Source organism: Triturus cristatus, chromosome 6 (genome assembly GCF_964204655.1).
Source record: "Triturus cristatus chromosome 6, aTriCri1.1, whole genome shotgun sequence".
Classification (NCBI taxonomy): Eukaryota; Metazoa; Chordata; class Amphibia; order Caudata; family Salamandridae; genus Triturus; species Triturus cristatus.
Window position 1 is genome coordinate 923,964,147 of NC_140589.1, and position 18,107 is coordinate 923,982,253.

The following is an 18,107-nucleotide window of genomic DNA, read 5'->3' on the forward strand; positions in this document are numbered from 1 at the left end:
TTCTCCCCACTCAAATGGAAGAATGCATCCTGCTCTGCCTGATGGGAGCTAGTCGCAGTAGCAAGCGTAGGTACCCCATGATTCCATGTTGTCGGGGACACCACGTACCAGTTCTAGGTGCTGATGTAACTCATTAATTCAATCTGCTAGTTATGGTCCTGATTCACACAAATTGAACTATTTGTACAAAATGTTTAGATTTCAATGGTTTGTAGAAGCAAAGACAGATTAAAATATAGGGGCATATTTACAAGATAACGATGCAGCACAGCACTGCAAGCTATCTTGCTAAGCTGAGCTGGGTCGTTAGGGAAGTGCAGGGATGCATCGTATTTACAACCCATCCCTGTGCCTTCCTCTGCGCCGGATGCACAATAGACTCCAATAGACACCAATGCAGGCACCCTTACACAATGGTACAAAGGTGAGTGCGTTGTAGGGATGATTGTTTTTGTGCAGGAAAGGACACCTTCCTGCACAAAAGCAGTAATTGATTGTGTTTTCCTCCTTCTATGTGTGCTGCAGACATAGAAAGAAGAACAAACATGGTGTAGTAAAGGTATTTATCCTCGTTGAGCAAACTTTACTAATCTCTGGTGAGGTATAGACTCTGGCGCACTTCCAGGTTTATTAAACCTTGTAAATCGGGGAATGTGTCAGAATCCATTGGTGTTGCAAGGAGAACACCGACAGCAACGCCCATGGAATGGGTGAAAAGGACCATATTACAAGGCCATGGAAAGCCATGCAGGGTGGTTATGCATGGATTTGTAAATATGGGCTAGCACACAGTGCCACTGGAGAATCAAAAAAAGTGATGCGCCGGTGGCGCAAGGGGCTTGTAAATATGCCCCATAGTGTCCGCAAAGACATGCATTCATGATGTAAAGATATTGGAGGGCTGTAGTCTTTCTCAAGATGGTGTATTACCAAAAGGTCTATGAAGCTATATAGTATGGGTTTCTTCCTAAGGATACTATATCCTGTGGTACAGCTGCTACTGAAGTTGGAATATGTGTCATAGTTATTCTCAGAAAATGTTCTTTAGAATGTCTGAGCCTAGGTCAGTCCTGGAGATTGTGCTTTGGCTATGGATGGAGTTCTTTGTCATAAAATTAAACTGGATGAAAATCTACTGAAGTGTGTGTACCCATTAATTTGTACGTAAGAAACCATATTTTGGCGACGAGCTGAAGTTCCCATCTTTCAGCTGGCACAGACCTCTAACATTTCCTCTACCATAATTTAAGGTACTGTTTATCTCCAGTTGTCTTCATCCATGTTTACATCTGAATCATTCCTTTTATCCATATACAATATACTGTTAATAGCACCCTTTGCATTATCGTACTTGTGGTCGGCTGCTTGGCCATTGAGCAGTGTACTCATTATAGGCCTCACTTACAAACTTTTGACTCACGGCAGCTCAGTAGGCCTTACGGCTGTGCTGTAGTGTGACAAAAGAAAAGGTCAGGAATGCACCATATCTACAAGATACGGTGCATTCCTGTCCTTCTCCGCTGCGCCAGCACAAAAACAGCAGCCGTGCGCCAACGCAGACACCCTTGCATCATGTTGCAAAGGTGCCTGTGATGCAGGGATGATTGTTTTTGTGCAGGAAGGAAAACCTTCCTGCTCAAAAAACAAACATTGATGGCCTTTTCCTCTTTCTCTTCATGCTGCAGAAAGAAAAAAAATGAGAAGAAATAAAAGTATTCCTGGGGAGGCATAGGATTCTGACGAATTCCCAGGTTTACCAATCCTCGTAAACATGTGAGTACTTCCGATTCCATGGATGTTGCGTGGGAACACCCACAACAACACCCAGGGGCATATTATCAATGAAGTGGCGAAGAGAGGCGATAGCCGTCTTGGCTTATCGCCTCTCTTCGCCACTGCGGAAATGCAAGGCTCCACCATATTACCAAGGATACGGTGCAGCCTGGCATTTCCCCCTGCAATGGCGATAAGTTACAAAACTTATCGACCAGCGCAGGCCCCCTCGCACCAGAGTGCAAGGGTGTCTGCGAGCAGGGATGTTTGTTTATGTGTAGAAAGGAGTTCCGTCCTGCACATAAACAAACCTAAAATGACATTTTATAAATTTCATGTGTGCTGCTTCGTGCAGCACACATGAAAGTTACGAAATGACATTTTGAAAAGCATTTTTTTCATGTACAGGAAGGGTTCACCTTCCTGTACATGAACAGACTCGGGGGCATATTATCAAGGATGGCGTGAAAATTATCACCGGTTTAGCGGCAGAAAACTGCCACTAAAGCGGCGGTAATGGGCTTGATAATATGCCCTGGAGAATTCCCATAGAAGCCCATGTTCTGGTGTCAACATGGGCTTCTATTGGAATTCTCTGCGGCATATTATCAAGCCCATTATCGCCGCTCAAGCTGCAGTTTTCTGCCGCTAAAGCAGCGATAATTTTAACGCCGTGCTTGATAATATGCCCCATGGACTTCTATTGGACTTCTCAAGGGTATATTATCAAGCCCATTATCGTTTTAGTGGCAGTTTTCTGCCGCTAAAGCGGCGATAATTTTTAACGCCATCCTTGATAATATGCCCCCAAGGCATTTAGATTTTCCATGTGTGCTGCACAAGGCAGCACATATGGAAAAAGCAAAAACAAGGAGAAATAAAGCATTAATCCCCGTTTTGCCACCGTAAGACCAGGATTTATCTGGTCTTAAGCTCGACTTCAATGGGTGTTGCGGTGGAATGTCCACTGCAACACCCACTGCACGCCCCCTTTCACGATAATTTTATCGTTATAGGGGCCCTATTATCAAGGTAGCGTTAAGCCAATTAACGTGGCTTTAAGGGGGGGGGGCGATAAAATTAGCGCCGCGTTATCAGCAGAAAAGTGACAATAATGCAGCGATAGAGGCCTTGCTAATATGCCCCCCAGTGTTCTGCATGAAAGGGGCACTTATTTACAAGGCCCTGAAAAACCATGTTAAAAAATTACGCTTCGGGCAGTAAAAAAGTCTCGTAAGTGCGGCCCTGGCTGCTTGTCTAGTCTATCCACACTACAGTGTATATTTGTCTTAGAGTCTCCATGGTTTCTATTTTAAAGACCGAGCTTTCCATTTCGTCCATCTGTGACTTTTATAATTAAACGCATCTCCTAGTGGCTTCTACCTTTCTCGAGCATCTACCTCGTGACATTCCTGTCACCTCTATGTCACTGGACCCTCTGTAATAAACACAGAGGTCTCCTAGTCACGTTTTACAGTGAAAGCCATCGTCAATCCATCCTTTCTTTGGAAACTGCAAGCAATTTCTGTGTTCCCAGTGTGCACGGAATTCTTCATTAGCATAGAAATTAGGATATTTTTCTTTATACCACACTGACACCTACCGGATTCTTCAGGTAATTCTGCTTTTTTTTCCTACTGATACAAACAAATGACACTGACTACTGTGAATTTCTTATTATAATTTTAATAATATATATATATTTTTGGAGCTTTTAATATAAAGTTACATTCCACAAGTGGAAATTGGGTATCATTTCGGATACCAGTGTATGTGCGTAGGGTCCAGATAATTCTCTATTGTGTCCTGTACTATCACAATGCAAAACATAATAACCACCACCTTTTTTCTACCCTTGTCTGGTAAACCAGCTCTTAAAATGGTTGAAATGAAAAAAAGTATTTCCAAATTATCTGTACATCTGTGGCAATATCTCAGTGGCATATTTACAAAGGAATGGCACAAAATGCTAATGCCACGCTCAACCATTCCAAAAACGCAGGGATGAGCCGCCTTTGTAAGATACAACACATTCCTGTGTTTTCCCTAGTACTGGCACTAAATTAAGCTGCCTAGCGCAAACGCAGGCACCCTTGCACCATAGGGCGTTGAGTGAATGATTGTTTATGTGCAGGAAGGTGTCCCTTCCGGCACATAAACAATCACAAATGGTGATGTGAAACTACTATGGGGCATATCTAAAAAGCGGTGATAGAAAATTATCGCCGCTTTTGCGGCCGTTTTCAGCCGAAAAGTGGCGATAATTTTATCGCCTAATCAGCAACGTCACGCTATCGCGTGAAACCTTGCATTAGCGCACAAATTCTTAACACCCAGCTTTGCATCTCTAATGAGATGCAAAGTGGGCGTTCCTGACCTGACATGACTGGAGAAATGTCGCTATGCGACATTTCTCCTATCATCAAGCCCCATGCTATGAAGCTTAGCGGCAGGAAAAGTAGCGATAACCCCTGTTATCGCTACTTTCCTTACGCCTGCTTCAGGACTGACTTAGCCATTATATACTATGGAAGGTGGATATCATGGCTCAGTATGTGAGGCCCTATCATCAAGCTAACGCCAAACTTCATGAGATTATCGCTGGGTTTCCAGCGATAATCTCACGTTTGGCAGTTAGCGCTAGGATTTTTATCACTTTTGAGATAAGCGTTGCTAATAGCACGCTATCTCAGCGATAAAAATACACGCTAGCCGGCGATAATTATCCTAGCGCTAAGTGCACTTAGCGATAATTATCGCCGGTTGTTGCTGATATGCCCCTAAGTGTGCTGCACTGCGCAGCACACATAGAAGCTGCAAATCATATTTTTTTCAATTATTATTCCTGCACATAAACAGTCATTCATGGCGCTTTGCTGTTTCTATGTGTGCTGCACAATGAGGCACACACAGAAACAGCAATAACAAGGAGAAATAAAGCCTCTCTCCTCGTTTTGCCATGTTAAGACCAAGTTTCCCCTGATCTTAATTTTGGCATTGCCTCCGATTTATGCCACCTTTGTAAATAGGGGCAGCATCAAAATTGATGGGTGTTGTAAGTATAGCGTGAAAGGGTGCCTTATTTACAAGGCAGCATTAAGCCATGTTAAGTTCCTTAACGCCACCTTGTAGACCTCCATTGACAAAGCTGAGAGCTTTGAGCTCTTGGGGTTCTCCTTGAAAGATCCTAAGGGGCACCTGCTCTCTGGAATTGTATGTTATCATCCCCCTGGTTCAGTCAACCCCCAACATCAGACTTTTATTGATATTCTCTACAATATGTCCCTCACTCATTCCAGAATGGTTATCCTGGGGGATTTAATCTTTGGGCCAATGGGTACTTAGGTTCGGCACATAAAGATCTCCTTTAATCTTGTCAGAGTTTGAATTTGCAGCAGAAACCTACACATCAGGGTGGCCATATCTTAGATTTAATTTTCTCTGAGGAAAACGTAGCTGAAGTGGAAACAATTACACCTCTTTGCTGGAGTGACCACTACCTCGTCACTTTCTTTATGTACAGCCCCACAAAGAGCATAGACTCTGCTGCCACAGGTAGGGAATGGAACAAACTGCCTGACACATCTAAATAATCCCCAGTATTTACTGATGTAAAGGTTCTTGACTTAAATAAATCAGAGGAGGAAAACTACTCAAAATTCTGTAATCACTAAGGTCCTTGATCTGATTATTTCAGTTTAAAAACTTAGGGGCATATTATCAAGGACGGCATTAAAAACTATCGCCGGTTTAGTGGCAGAAAACAGCGATAATGGGCTTGATAATATGCCCTTGAAAATTCCAATAGAAGTCCATGTTCTGGTGTGAACATAGGCTTCTATTGGAATTCTCTGCGGCATATTATCAAGCCCATTATCACCGCTTTAGCTGCAGTTTTCTGCCGCTAAACCGGCGATAATTTTAACGCCCTCCTTGATAATATGCCCCTTAGGAATAAGTGTAAGTTATCCGCCCCCGGGTTCAATGAGAATCTAAAAGACTTAAGGAAGGGTAGTAAACAAGCTGAAAGAAAATGGAGGAAGTGTTATGAGGAAGATGATAAAATAGCACTAAAGGTAACACTGGGCAATTATAAAAGGGAAATCGCTAAAGCAAAAGCTGAGTACTATGCTAACATAATCTTAGAGGTATCCAACAAACCTAGAAGTGTCTTTAAAATAGTAAATTATCTGTCTAAGCCCGACTGCTAAAAAACAAGACCATCTCGACTCAAGACTTATGTAATGGTCTAGCGACTTTCTTTGAGGAGATAATCACTAAAATAATCAATGGTCTTGCAGTAGATCAAAAACACAAGAGTGGAAATGAATTCAGTGTGTCAATACAGTCGCCAGTCTGTCTGAAGGAGGAAGGGGCAAGTGAGGTCAAGCTAGTAACTCTAGGTCATTTCGAAACCCCTAACTGGAGGAATTCTATAAACTTGCTTTGAGCACTGCATCTGAGTCCCCTATGGACCCCCTCCCTCATAGGGTATGGAAGGAGCACGGTGAGGAGCTTTTCCCACAGCTCCGTCAGATCTGCTGCCAATCCTTGAGCGGTAGGATAGTCCCTACTTGCTGGAAACAGGCAATTGTTTCACCCCCAGTGTCAAAACAACTATAGACCTATTTCCCTTCTTCCTTACCCTGTGAACATTTTAGAACGCTTAGTTAGTAAAACCCTCACAAAATTTCTAGAAACTAATCATAGGCTGGAAGACGTACAATTTGGTTTTCACCTGGGTCACGGTATGGAGACTGCATTAGTAACAGTCCTGGATGAGCTTAGAATGCGAGCAGACAGAGATCAGTCGGCTATTTTGAACCTACTGTACATGTCTGCCGCGTTCGATACGGTCGATCATAAGGAAATTGGGGTGGAGGACATGGTGCTGAAATGGTTTAGTCCTACCTTGGGAATAGGCAGCAAGCAGTGGCCCTTTCCCTTTTTCTATCAAAATTTGGTACTATTCAGCATGATGTTTCCCAAGGTTCAGCAATTAGTCCGATCCTTTTTAATATCTATGGGGCATATCAACAACAACCGGCGATAATTATCGCTCAGCGCTCTTAGCGTGAGGATAATTATCGCCGGCTAGCGTGAATTTTTATCGCTGAGATAGCGTGCTATTAGCAACGCTTATCTCAATAGCGATAAAAATCTACACGCTAACAGGCTAACGTGAGATTATCGCTGGAAACCCAGCGATAATCACACGTTACCTTGTTGATAGAGACAGGCAAACTTAGCCATGATATCCTCCTTCCATAGGATATCATGGCTAAGTCTGAAAATTAGCAGACGTAAAAAAGCAGCGTTAACCGCGGTTAGCGCTGCTTTTTTTGTCTCTAACAGGGTTAGCGACATTCTTGATAATAGGAGAAATGTCGCTTAGCGACATTTCTCCTATTATTTTACTCTGGAACGCCCCCTTTGCATCTCATTAGAGATGCAAGGGGAAGCGTAGAGTAAAAGGGTGCTAACATGCAAATTTGCGTGTTAGCACCCTGTTGTTGATAGGGCGCTAGTTTTATCTCTGCTTTTTTGGCTTTTAAAGCCAAAAAAGCAGAGATAAAGCCCTTGTTGATATGCCCCTAAATGAGTCCGTTGATTCCTATCATCAAGTCCTAAAAAATCAATTTGGTAAACTATGCGGATGACACGCAACTCATTCTGTCCCTAAAGGGGACTCAGTCAATATCACTTAATAGTTTTCATGAATGCATGCAAAAAACTGCTAGATGGCTCACGGACAATTCCCTGCAGTTCAACGTGGAATAAACAGAAATCCTGTACTGCACGGCCAAGAAAGTCCCTTGTACGCTCCTGGCTAGCTTTTGGCCTACCCCTTCGGGTTTAAGCCCCCCATACCCTCTGAGGCAGTGCGCAACCTGGGTGTAGATTTCGACAACAAGCTGAGTTTAGAAAACCACATAAACAAAACGGTTGGAACATGCTTCTCCCTCATTAAAGCACTGCGGAAAATATTCCCTATGCTACCCATGACAGCCAGGGCTCTCGTGGTGAGAAGCGTCATTCTGAGTCGATTGGACTATTGTAATGCTCTGTTACTGAGTGTGCCTATCTTTCTGATCATGAAACTTCAAAGAATTTAGACGATAGCTGCAAAGCTAGCCCTAAAAAAGCCACGTGGAGCTTCTGCCTCTGTGTCCCTTAAAGAGCTCCACTGGCTTCCATTACCACAGAGAATACAGCTCAAATAACTTTGTATTGTTTTCACGGCTCTGCATGGCCTAGGGCCGGCGTCACTGCAGGAAAAATTTGTCTGGCATGCCCCCGCAATAAGTCTTCGACCTTCTGCAGCCTATCTGGGTGGCACACCTAGAATTAGAACCTCTAGGTTTTGAGGTAGAACATTTAGCTTTGCAGCCGCTCGTTTATGGAGCGAACTCCCACCCAATCTTAGGCAAACAGAAGAAATCCTACACTTTAGGAAGAAGCTTAAAACTTGGCTCTTCCCAAAGGTGTAATGCGGAACAGTCATCCACATGCTAATACGCGCTTATAGGGAAGCTAATGTAACCTCAGCACCAGGATACCCTTGGGGTTATAGTGCGTTTTATAAGTCTGCTTTACATTACATTACTGTTAGTAATGGGGGTCTCTAGTTGGCAGAGGTAGGTACCTTTGACCAAATAGGGACCCTTGCTTCTAGTCTGACCTGAGTCTGTTTCCTGTGGAGTGGAGCAGAGCGGAGCGGTCATGTAGCAGCAGAGCATCCAGCGTCCAGTGTTAGCGGCTCCTTACGGCACCTTGGAGACCCTCCCCTGACACCGGGGGTCACGGAGAGCACAGCAGATTAGCGGCAGATCAGCCGGAACCCGAGCCAGAGCCGGGGGTAGAGCCAGAGCTCCTGCGGTAAGCAGGGCCACCATTAGATGGCGGCTGCAGTGAGTGCATGCCCTTGGCAGATCGCGGAGGCGGCCCGATTAGATCGGGTGCAGCCTTCGATTCTGCCTGGCGTGCCCGCTTGCCCTTCCCCGTCATCTGTTTGCCATCTGTTTGCCTTCTGCCCGTTACCTGCTTCCTGCACACTCCTGGTTCGCCTGCTCCGGCCTCCATCACCAGCTGCTCCTCACTTCTCTTCACTTCCAGCCACTGCCATCTTCCTAGCCACGGTTACCGCCATAGTTACCATCGCTGCCGCTACCATTGCCGCTAACAGGGCGGCCAAGGAACCCGAGGTGCTGCCACCTCAGTGGCCAGCCGTTCCCTCCAGTCACCCCAGCCACCACCAGCCATTTAGCAATCACTTCAAGCCACCGCTACCGCAGCCATTGTAGCCACCGCAGCCACCGCTTCACCTGCATCAGGGGAGGAAATCAACCAATTGTTTACAGCCTGCACGGCATAGTTGTGCCACGATCCCCCGGGTGAGCTTTCTGGGTGTTTTGAACACTCTGAGCAGCCTAAGCGGCTCGGTCAGTGGGGGTGTGTGAGGGGCCACCAGCTACCCCCTACGTCTTCCAGCGATGACATCTGGGAAAACCAGGAAAGCCCCTCCCAATCCTTCAATAAAAGGCATCAAGAAGAGGTTTTCTGATGATGCAGCAGCGGACCAATCCCCACTTGTAAACCTGGCAAAATCGTCCAACCCACGAATTACAACCTTATCGCCTTCACCTCAAGTTCAGCCTCCCCTCGTCCAACAAATAACAAGCGGAGCTGGTGGAGTCGGCGTGCTCAAGGAAAATCAAAACTGCAAAGAGACGCAATCAAGACCTTCAGCTATTGCAGTTTCTTCATCGAAAAAAATTTCTTTGAGGGACTAATTCAGAAGTTCTGCACCCGCTTTGAAGTCCAGATCAAGCTCACTTGACATACCCTTGACTACCCCTTCAACTGCCTCACCCCCAGCCCTATCCCCAGCCACGCACCAAAAACTGGTCCAGCCCATGATCCATGTGTATGCCGACGAGAAAGGCCTCAGTTCATTGCTCCCAGGCCTTCCAACAAATGCCGATCCCCAAATAAAAGAAGTTTCCGAGGCACCTTGATCACCTCGGGTTCTCGTCCAGGCTCTCGACCAGTCCTCCTTTGTCTCACAAGACGACAACTCTCACATATTGGCTTCTGTTTCCCCTTCACCCTTCATTGGATGCAAGATGACCCCACCAAACCATCATTCTGTTTGGATTCCTAGCCCGTTTTCTCCCTTAGCAAACAAGTCCCAAGCCCTCAAGGCCCATTCAATAGCAACTACTAAAGTTCTCACCCTGTAAGTTGCAACCCAGGCAAACGAACATCTAAGCAACCCCACAACGTCATCTGCAACCCTTTCATCATCAACTGCTAACGGTTGTCAAAAAACAAATTAAAACAGGCTGGGACCATAACACCATGCCCAATACCCAGTTCGACTCATCCTTTTTTACCAAAGAATCCAACAGGTCGACCGTCAGCCCTTCATCTCCTGACCTAAACAAGCTCTGGTCACAACTCCTCCAAACCCTTCAATCTACAGTGTCAGCAATGAACAACCACTCAGACAAAATGGATCAACAGGTGGATCTATTAAACACTCTTGCTGTGTACACCATTGGAATTGATCAAAAACTGGAGGCGCTCAATTCACTGATAATAAAAGTTCAATCTCAAGTGCAACTAGTTCAATCAGTATGTTGCTGCTCTCCCATCATTGACTCTCTATCCTCACTGCACCAATTTCTGTCATCAGTACTAACAGAAATTCAGAGGATTCCAGCGTCCAGGCTCCCCGACTCCACGCCACCACCTCCTGCACAAGGCGAACATCCGGAACCTGAGCACACGACTGATAAATTATCAACCTTTTTTTACCATCAATCAAAGCAACAGCGGTCTCTAATGCATACACCGGCACAATTACCAACGCCAAATCACCCCAGCAATCTGCCGATCGACTATCAAAACGGGAAAAAAAAAGACTTTGGAAATCTCATAATAGGCTCACAGAAGAGTCCAAAAAAACTATTTGAAACTATTTTACAAAAAATAAACCAGCGACAGCACAGGCTTCGAGCACAGTGCTCACAGTCCCCAACGGTCAGTTGCAAGCAGCCCAGTCCCCAACGTCCCAAAAAGGACCCTTAAAAGTAAAACATTCAACAAAAACTGAGTCGCTTCTAGGCATTCCCCACATCTAATATCTCAGGACAAAATCGGAAACACTGGAAACAGGCAATTACAAACCAACGAAGAACTGATATTTGTCAACATGTCAGCCACAACCACGCCCCCACAAAAGCGTTCACCAACCACTGAACCCTTTTCCCCACCTCAACTGATGATCAACAGTCCAGGCTTACATCGCGCAGCTAATCCCAGCAAAGGCCTGGACCATCAGTATTCGGCAACCCCATCCAGCCAACTTCCTTTGGCGTGTATGTGCAAAACAGATTTTACCTCAGCATCAACCAACCAAGTCAGTGAGCAAGCCCTCCTCTTGTACAGTATATCAATCCCTCAACGAACATTGAGGGATTGATATACTGGTGGTCCAGAGTGTAATACTGAGTAGACTGGATTATTGTAACTACTTGTATCTGGGTGCTCCCCAATACATCGTGCAGGGGCTGCAACGAATCCAGTCTTCGGCAGCCAAATTGGCACTGAATCGACAACGTGGCTCCTCGGTGCAGCAGGCACTGAAGGATTGACACTGGCTGCCCGTAAAAGACAGAATCAGTTTTAAATCCCTGGTCCTGGTCTATAAAGCCTTACACAATACAGGGCCGATACCCTTGCGAGAGCGCTTCTCGTGGTATGAACCTAAAAGACTTCTTCGTTCATCCAATCAAGGACTAGTTTCCGTTGCTAAAATCAAACTAGCAAGGATGGGCGGCAGGGCTTTTAGCACGGCAGCTGCATGCCTTTGGAATAAGATCCCCCAAGAATTGAGATTGGCCGGATCCTTGCTGGGCTTCAGAAGAGGCCTTAAGACCTGGCTCTTCGCCAAGAACAGATAGCAATTTTCCTGTTTAGCTGACTGAACGTTTAATGTGTATTTATCATCGTGTCTCCAAGCGCCAGGATACCCGTTGGGTGACAGTTGCGCTATACAAAAGAAATATACAATACAATACAATACAACATCAGAAGTAAAGCTTAAGCCAACTAAGTCCTCACTCGCTGAAATCCACAAACCAGCCACAGATACCAATGAGACCAAATTACTATTAACACCAGAGTACGTCTCCCAAGGCAGTACAACGTATTAAATCACGGGAACATAATCCGGCTTTTAAAATCGAACCTGGACCTGTGTAAGATGGAATCAAAAGACATACTCGCCATCGAATTCAAACCCAGTAACGGCACTCAAGCCGGAGAATCGACCCTAATTACATTAGCATCTAAAGCAACAAGGGAATTGGTTCAATCTAAAGCTGACCAATTAAAAAATTGAGAAATAATCATAGCAACGCCCCGAGTTCCACGATACCCCACAATACTTGTACCCAGCCAGGCCCCAGCTTCGAAGTATAAGCCCCACCCCTTTTTCCATTTTAAAGTCCGCCAGAAGCCGCTCTCCAGTCAGCAATGACCAGTGCAGTGAAGTACAGCAAGCCACCAGAAGTGCAGACTGGTCATGTCTGCCAGCAGCCCTATCCCAAAGTAGGATCCATTGAAATAACCTGGAACATGGTTTAATAATTTGCTCCTGGAATATCAACGGTCTTTTGTCGAAATTCTTTAAAAAACACAACATTATTCTTCTCCAGGAAACCTGGCTATCAACCAGCAACCCAATTGAAGGGTACCTGGAATTCACATCGCCCGCCACAAGACAGAGCGAGTTTGGCAGACTGTGCGGTGGAATTTCAATCTATGCATCAACTAGAATGTCTGCACGCATCAGACAGCTAAAATTTTAAGTTGACTGGGTCGCTGGCATTGTGGTTGAAAATTTCACATCAGAGAGCAAGCTACTACTGCTAAATGTCTACATTTCTCCTTGCACCAGTGAGAAAAAATCCAAACTGGACTGCCTGGTGAAATATTATGCAACATCTTAAGTGTATATGGTAGTACACCCTGTTTAATCTCTGGAGATTTCAATACCAACCTCTTCCACAACCAGTTTGAGGACCTAGGGATCATCCATCCAGCGGTCTCCTCACATCTTACCACACAAACATTACCATTAGGACTCAGACTGTCTAAATTGGGCGAATACTCAATCCTCCAATGCAGCAGAATATGTTATATAGTAATAAAAGGTTGCTCATCCACAGATACCCCCCCGGCCTGGACAAGAACCAATGGCCGAACCCATTAGTTTATGGACTTTACATTAGGAAACAGTGAACTGCTCACCTTAATCGAGTGTCATTACATCGCAGCACAGGGGGAGAGTGACCATCGACCCCAAATAATAACATTATCTCTCAACATGCCTCACCATCAGGCACTAGCTCACACGATATCAGACAGTCATTCGGAGAACATAAGGTGATTGAAATGGCCGTCCAGCGCTGTCCCCACTGTCACGGGGAAATGTGGTGCTTTTCTACATTTACAATGCGAAAAAGACACGCCTATCATTGACGGCTGGGAAGCGCTTGTAAACAGTTTATTAAATGAATTTCCATCCAAATCTTACTCCTGGCAAGACACACCACAACTTCCCATAACATCTGTAACAAAAAATGTTAAAATCTCAAAGAAACTCTGCCCTACACCGGGCCAGAAAAAGCCAGAGAAACGCAATCCTATTTAACCTCTTTCAGCAAGATCAAAAAGCTTTTAAGGCATCCGTGCACAGAGACAAACAATCAGTGTCAGACCAGTTCTGGTTGAAGTTAGTCTACACCAGCAAAAAGTCCAACACAAAGTTATTCTGGTCCCTCGTAAATAGGGGCCCATTAGGAGGCAGAGGACACAGCAGCGCAAACATAAGTGCTGACGACTGGACCGAGTTTCTATTCAACCACTTCAGTGAGCATTTAAGCAGGACAGAGCACCCCAGCCACCATTCGACATCCAAATCTTGGCCACCACTCACTGTCAAAGATGCCACGGATGCAACAATAATCGAGAGAAAGGAGCCACGAAATGATTTAACTCCAGAGATGCTGATGACACCAGGAGTTTTAAGAAACACCATCGCCCGGATAATTAGGAATGTCAGGTCAGACGGAGCCCCTGGCCCCAATGGACTACCTCAGGGCTTGTTCAATTCAGTTGAAATGTCATGGTCAGGTCTCCTTGCACCCCTGTTTTTACATTGCAGGCTCAACGACCACATCCCAGACTCCTGGAAAGGTGCAATCATTCATCCCATCTACAAGAGCGGTAAAATAAATGATCCGAAAAATTACAGAATGATTGCCCTTCTTGATGTTGAATCCAAATAATATGCCAGCACTTTACTGGAAGAACTATCAACCTGGGCTGAATCAACACAGCGCCTCCCCTTTAATCAGACCGACTTCGTAGCTAATTCAGGCACAACTAGCAACCTACTGTCATTAACTGTTTTGATAGAGAAGGCAGACGTTTGTCGTATCCAACTATACTGCTGCTTCGTCGACTTCAAGGCTTGGTGCCTGCCGAGGTCTTCATCCCCAGCACAAGTCAGACTAGCAGTTGGCCTGCTACATCATAACGGCGTCATGGCAGACTGTGCAACTTCCAGGACGGCAGTCTTGATGCCAAACTTTGGAATTAAATATTGACCAGCACATCTAGCCAAAAATATCGTCACCACTTGGCCCACTCCCTACAGCTCGGGGTCACGGAATATTGGGGAACAAACCCATCACAACAGGCATTGAAGACAGTAATCAAGTGAAGTGTCCGGCCCTGGTCTTTTCACTCAGACAGGGCAAAACTATCCAGAAGGAAACACGTCTGGGCTGTTGTCTCTGATTTCAAACCGGGGGTTGAGTCATCCTACCTATCAAACACATACTCACTCTTTTGGAAGGTTAAGTTCATGGCCCTAAGTCTGGGTGAGTGGCCTTTTTTAAAGCATCTGCCACAATGGCGGCACCCCAGTCTCAATATCGAATGCAGGGAATGCGGCTACCACTCCGAAAGCATGGAGCATATAGCCTGCACATGCCTAGCTCTGCTCAACGACAGAAGGACTTTATTATGAGAGGAGTGGAACAAACTAGGTGCCCGCACATGTCGTCAGGCCATAATAGCGGCTATGAACCCAGAAAATATAAAGCTAAACATTCGGTTCACCAAATTTGTCATCAGAGCTGCTAAAACGCTGGAGAAAGAGAAGGCAGCAAATCTTCCGCCGGTTGGACTCACCACCTTTTTGTAACAACATTTTAGCGGCCGCCGGCCCCTTCAGTGTGGCCTACCTGAACATTGTCTTCAGTTTTTTAATACTAACTGTCACATTTATTTGTCCCTTTTTTAGACTTTCTTAAAACTACCCCGTGACTGTTATGTTATCCAAAGACCTTGAACTACATAGGCAAACAAATATTCGGACAACTTTTAATTTTAACCCATTTTTATCGCAAGATTACTGCACTGTTTTTGCACTAACCTGGGTCCTCTTTTTCTTTCTTTTTAAACTTTTGTATGTGTACACATGAGCTACATGGTTTTAACATTTTGTTATGGTTTTTAGTAATCAAACAATAAATTTGAAATTTGAAATTTAGTCAGGGTAAGGGGGAAACACACTGTAGATAACCCCTGCTCACCCCCTTGGTAGCTTGGTACGAGCAGACAGGCTTATCCCCAAGGCAATGTGTAAAGTATTTGTACCAACACCCACAGTAACACAGTGAAACACCACAAAGGACATCACACAGGTTGTTATAAAAATAAAGTTGTCTTTATCTAAATACTGCAAGATCAAACAACAAAAATGCCAAAATACACCATTAATCTTTTCTTTGCAATGTTCTCTTGTAGTGTTCTTTTCATAAACAAACGTGTAGTTTCTGTCTTCCTTGAGGAAAATATAAGGGGATCAAAAACAGTCTCAGACTAGCAAAATAAGATACTTGCAGAGGTTATATCTCGTTGGTAGGCACTCAAAATACTGATGATCCTGTCCTTGGGGACCTCTACACAGTTCCCTTGTCCTCAACAGACTTTCTCCCGTGGGGCTGCTCGCTCCTGTAGCGAGGATTGCAAAACAAATAATATGCCCCCAAAAGATGCGGAACAAAAAACAAACAGGTTCCGTGGAGCGGGCCTCGGTACCGCACTCGCTACTATGCCTGTACGGGCCATGTATTGCAAGAGACCCCCAACAGTCACCGGACAGCCCGCGGATCGCGGACCAAGTGCGGCTTCACAGGTGAACCCCCTCCCTAGTGCTAAGAGGCCGGATTAGGGCATCGTCGTACCTGGAGGAAGTCTTCACCACGCCGGTCGGTGGTGCAGAGACAACCCCCGGCCTTCACTGAGCAGCTGCCAGGACCTCAGACGGCCCCTGGGTAGTGCAGAGCTCAAGCCCTGGTGGAGAACACGCTTCCCTCTCTTTCGTGCTGGGTGGGGCGCGACGAGTGCCGGCTTCTCCTGGTGACGAGCCCATCGTTGCTAGGCGACGCCTCGCCACTTATTGCTTTCAGTGCGGCTTCCTCTGGTGATGAGCCCCTCGTTGCTAGGCAACATCTTGCAACTTCCTACTTTCAACGCGTCTCCTTCTCCAGACTCGGTCCATGGCGGTGAAACACCCACGCAGTACTTTGGCGGTCACGTTGCCGGCCCCCACGAGGGTCACGATCGCAGCAGCGCTGCTTGAAGATACACGGCCCTCGTGCCTCGGCGATCACGCTGCTGGCCCCGCGAGAGTCACCATCTCGGCAGCGCTGAGCACAGGTATACACCCTCAGTACTTCGGAGCTAGAGACAAGCACGGCTCCCGGTTAACACAGCGGCTTCACAGGGGCCACCAGCGGTAGGCAGGCTTTCACGAAAGGGCCCAGACACAAGCCAGTGCGGGGTAAAGATGATCCTTTTAAAGTTTTTATACCCTGTGTTTCAGCAACAGGAGGCCAGCTCTACTCAGGCCCTTGAATACTTGTTCTTCTTTTAGGACACAGCACACAGCAAAGTCCTTCTTGCAAGCAGGGGGGACACAGCACACAGCAAAGTCCCTTGTCCTCTCCTTAGTAGAAACAGCAAACTGCAGGCCAGCCCCAGACACACAGCAAGGGCAGTTCTTCTCCTCAGTCTCTTCAGCTGATCTTCCTTGGCAGAGGTTCCTCTTTATCACGAAGTAGTCTGATTTACAGGGGTTTCCGATCTTACATTTGTACCCCAAAAGTCTTTGTTCTCTTTGTGTAAGGGGGTCCTGGACCCAGTCCAAACTAGTTCTGAGTGCACTCTGCCAGTGCACAACTTCTTCTTTTGTGAATGTGGGCCAAGGTCTTCAGACGCACCACAGGAGATGGAGCCAGCATTGTGGAAGGCAGGCACAGCGCTATTCAGGCCCAGGTGCTACTCCTCCCACCACTCCAAATGCAGATCGGTGTTTTCAGCCTAGTGCTGACTCACCCAGACTCCTGGAACCACCCCAGCCCCTGTCACTCGCAAGCCAGACAGTCAATCCACAAACAGGCAGACGCACACAGAAAGGTTGAACAAAAAAATAGCCACTTTCTAAAAGTGCTATTTTTAAACACATTTTAAACACAGAATTTAAAAACCATCTTTACTAATTGATGTGTTGAGTTCAGGGATACCAGACTCCAATTTTCTATCTCACTCCTATGGAAAGATATGCAGGTAAACATGTTACACAGCATTCCCTATTCTGGCCTATGGGCAAGATAGCCTTTCGAAAGTGAAAAACAAAATTGGCAGTATTTCACTATCAGGATATGGTACACACACCAGTACATGTCCTACCTTTTACATACAGTGCCCCCTACCCAGGGGGGTACCTTGGGCCTGCTATAGGTGTGTCCTATGTGTAAGAGAAGGGAAGGGTAAGGCCTGGTAAGTGGGTACACTGGCCAGGTCAAAATGGCACTTAGCAACTGCGCGCAGGCACTGCGGTGGCATGCCTGAGAGATCTCTTTGGGGCTACTCATGTGGGTGGCACAACCAATGCTGCAGGCCCACTAGTAGCATTTGATTCACCAGCCTTGGCACACTTAGTGCACTTTACTAGGGATCTACTAGTAAATCAAATATGCCAATCAGGGAAAACCAATCATATTCACAATTTACACAGGGAGCACTTGCACTTTGACACTGATCAACAGTGGCAAAGTGCCCAAAGCATCTAAGCCAGCAAACATGAAATCCAGCATAGCATCAAAAACACAGGAGGTAGAGGCAAAAAGTCAGGGAAAACCACGCCAAGGATGCCAGGTCTAAAAATTACATTGTAAATAAGGCAAAGC